The 3,858-nt window shown below is 42.4% G+C and overlaps 1 pseudogene; it reads right to left on the bottom strand.

Annotated features, from left to right (window-relative positions):
• Window positions 1–654: 654 nt before the first annotated feature.
• LOC101584523 lies at window positions 655–1,418 on the bottom strand (annotated as a pseudogene).
• Between the last annotated feature and the right edge of the window lie 2,440 nt (window positions 1,419–3,858).

Below are 3,858 nucleotides of genomic sequence, written 5' to 3'. Positions count from 1 at the left end.
ATCTGCCCCAAACAAAGAGAAGTGTGCCCCTTTTTTTTTTTTTTTTTTTTTTCAGTACTAGGGATTGAACGCATGACCTTGAACTTGCCAGGCAAGCACTTATTCTACTGAGCTATCTCCCTATCCCTGAATACATAAACTTAATTCAGGATTAATCCCAACCTTCTGGAGCCAGCTCCTCTAGGGTGAGGGAAGAAACTGTACTTCAATCACCAAGTACGTTACATTCATCTCTCACTGGAATGTATAGAGCTCGCTGACTGACTGGATTACAGAAGAGCGCAGGGCTGGCTCTGGGGAGCAGCATGCTCAGGCTGTTCCTCGCTGGTAGTGCCTTGGCATGGTTATCCCTGTCCCCTACTCAAGCAGGTCCTTACAAAGCAGAAGCACTAGATAGATACTACCTCTCAACTCTCATGGGTAAGAAGAGGCTTCCCTGGGATTGGACTGAGAACTAGAGCCTGTGTCCTAGAGGTCCTGTTCTGACTAGATTCTATCAAGGCAGCGGGTGTAGGAGCGGAAATGCTAAAAGGGAAATGGGAGCCACTGGTCCCCATCCGCAGCTACAACCAGGACGCCTACAGATGTGGTCAGTGTGACAGGCAGGGAGAGGTGTGGAGGGTGGGTGGATGGGGCACAGGCTGCTGGTGGTCTTCACTTCTTGGCCTTGCCCTGGGCAGCCACAGTTTCCACAGCTTTGTACATGGTCTCTTCATCCCCTAGGAACTGCATGGGCTTGATGGCTTTAAGTTCTTATCCAACTCATAGATAAAAGGAATACCAGTTGGCATGTTCAGCTCCATGATGGCTTCTTCAGAGGGACCTTCCAGATGCTTAACTATACCCCAGAGGCTGTTGCCATGGACTGCAATCAACACCCTTTTCCCCTCCTTAATCTGGGGAACAATTTCTTCATTCCAGAAGGGCAGAGCTCTGGCAATAGTGTCTTTCAGACTCTCACAGGAAGGCAGCTGATCTTCAGTGAGGTCTGCATACCTACAATCCTTGCTGATGTTGCTGTGCAAGGGATGGTCAGGCTCCATCAGGGGTAGTGGGACATTGTAGGAGCACTGTCAAATCTTCACCTGGGCCTTGCTGTGCTTGGCAGCTGTCTGTGCTTTATTAAGGCCAGTCAGGCCCCCTTAAGGCCGCTCATTGAGATGCCAAGTTCTCACCACCAGCAGCCACATCTGGTCAGTGGCATCCAGTGCTGTCCAGAGGGTCCAGATTGCTCTTTTCTGCACTAAGGTGAAGCAGATATCATATTCGTAGCCAGCATCTCAAAGAGCCTGCCTGCCGTGCTTTGCCTCTTTGTGGCCTGCCAAGCTCGAGTCAACATCATACCAGCCGCTGAAACAGTTCTCCAGGTTCCAGGCACCCTCGCCATGCTGGATGAGCACCAGCTTATAGGAGGCCATGGCGATGGGAGAGAGAAACGATACCTGGAATCTTGTTGCACAGAACTTTTCACATGAATGAAGGGCTCATTAATAGCTAGGAGTTACCCTTCTAAGTGATAACTCAGAAAAACCCATGAAGAATTTCCCAATGATATGAAGTTGTATATGAAAATGATTTTTGAGAAAACACTCTTAATAATTCATAAGTTTCACACAATGTAACAATGACACTTTTATCTGTGTGTGCCCTGAAATATATATGTTGTCTCTTCTATCTATGAAGTGATTCTCCATGTCACCATTTGACTCAAATCATAAGTATGTATGTTTCTGGTCTCATTTATATTGCATCCTTTCCAGATGTCTTCTCTCACACCTCATCATTGCATTTCAACATCACTAAACATCTATGGACACTTGGCTTACCTTATCACACTTTATTGCAATCCATCATGCTCATTGTGTGAGAATTTCTTTTTTTTTTTTTTCTTTTTTGTCTTTTTCTCATTATACAGTTCAGGCTGGCTATCGGCTTGCTTTGTAGCCCAGGCTAGTTTCAAACTTGCTACAGTCCTTCTTGCTTCAGTCTCCTGAGTGCTGGGATCACAGACATGCATCCCATGCCTGTAATTCTCTTATGCTTGACTGTAAGAGAATTTCTGAACTTGAACTACACAAGAAGCTGAGGTCACTGAAGAGCTCTGTTCATAGTCATTCCTGTCTCTCAGCAAATATGATGTTTCTCAATCAAATGAGCATGAATTTCATAGTAGTGGTTTGTGAAAAAAAATTTAAAGAACAAGATGTTGTGAGGGGGCCTGCCCCTTAGCTCATTTCTGCCCCTTAGCTCAGTTCTTTTAGTGGCTGCTTCAACAAAGCAGTCAGGCTCAAGTTGGTGCAGTTCAATCCCCACCACTCAAGCCAGCCAAACCTGCCCTGAAGGCATTCAGAGCAAAAAAAAAAAAAAAAAAAAAAAAAAAGCAAAAAACAAGATGATGTGAGATTATAATATAAGGAAATTGTCATTGAAAGTCACTAGTTTATGGAATAGGGTGGAACTTTATTTGGAGTAGTATCAATGAGAGAAATGATTTTTCCAGGCAATGATAAAACAATGTTGATTGCAGAGAAAATATTTGGAAGCAAAGGTAGGTGAGTATGCTGAGCATGGAAAAAAGACACTAATTAAACATTTTTCGAATGTAGACCATGAGGGAACATGAAGTCTCACAGAAAGTAATCCCTCTTCTACCTGTAGGTATCCAGTTCAAATCCCAAATAGAACCTAATATCATCTCATAATTCATAGTACATATTTGATCAACCTTACCTAACAAAAAGGAAGAAAAATTATAGCACATTAGGAAATAATCTGCAAAATGAATTGATGTATTTGAAAGCTTATTGAAAACAGATACCTCATAGGGATTGTAATGATTTGTTGTTGTTGTTGCTATTGTCACAGAGGAAAATTCCTGACATACAAAGAAAAGGTTTGTTTCATAATTTCTGAGACTGAAGACTTGAATCGAGGTCTTCTAATGCAGAAATATCATGGTAAATAGAAATAAAGGACAAAGATACCAAATTTGAGGTACTCGGGATCCAGATAGAAGGACATAAGCTGAGAGGAATGGTTCCCTGAGGTCTCCTTTTCATTCCTGTCAGACACATCAAGAAGTGTACTTTACTAATATCCCATATATCTCTCAAGTCAAGCAAGTTATTTACCACAAGTGTGTCCCTTGACTCATGTAAAATTTTTCTAGGGAAATTAGTGTTACAAGGTGGAGAATTTCAACTTGTGATGAGTCAAGATATGGTATGGGGGAGATTATATCCTAAAGTTCTTTTGTATCCCAGCCTCGCCACCAGTAATGGATCAAATGTGTGACTGTTTCAGCAGTCTTTCTGGCCTTCCTTCTGGGAAATATGTTTATCTTCAGCATTCAAGTATTTTTATGGCCTTTGAAAAACTGTGAAAGTTGTCTGAGGGAGTTGGAATGCTTGGTTTTCTTTCATTTTTACTCTTTTGCAGAACCTTGCTATTATGCAACTCTAATTTCTTCATTTACACAGTAATGTATTCTTGGTGACGATGTACTTTTCAGAGATAAAAATGAGTAGGCAGAGAGACTGTGTGAAAGACTTGGCAATGAAATAGACTGCCTCATTCCTAACAGCAAGACCTCACTTTATTACATTTTATCCTGACCTGGCCGGGCTTCATGACCTTTTCTGTCATCAGAGGATGAATTCTTTCACAGGACTTTGACCTCGGAATCTTTGGAGCACATTATAGATACTGGAGGTTACAAAGCACTGTCAGGAAGAGTCCACTGAGTCCATTAAGAAACCTAGGCCAGCTCTGAAAAGGCAGAAGTGAAGCCCTGACATGCAAGTCTTCCTCAGGCGAGGTGAGATTGCCATCTAAGGGAAACGAATAGTCCAGAATTTC

This window comes from Octodon degus, unplaced genomic scaffold, assembly GCF_000260255.1.
Source record: "Octodon degus isolate 3935 unplaced genomic scaffold, OctDeg1.0 scaffold00255, whole genome shotgun sequence".
NCBI lineage: Eukaryota > Metazoa > Chordata > Mammalia > Rodentia > Octodontidae > Octodon > Octodon degus.
The sequence above is the reverse complement of the archived record's forward strand: the minus strand, read 5'-3'. Positions and strand labels throughout refer to the sequence as shown.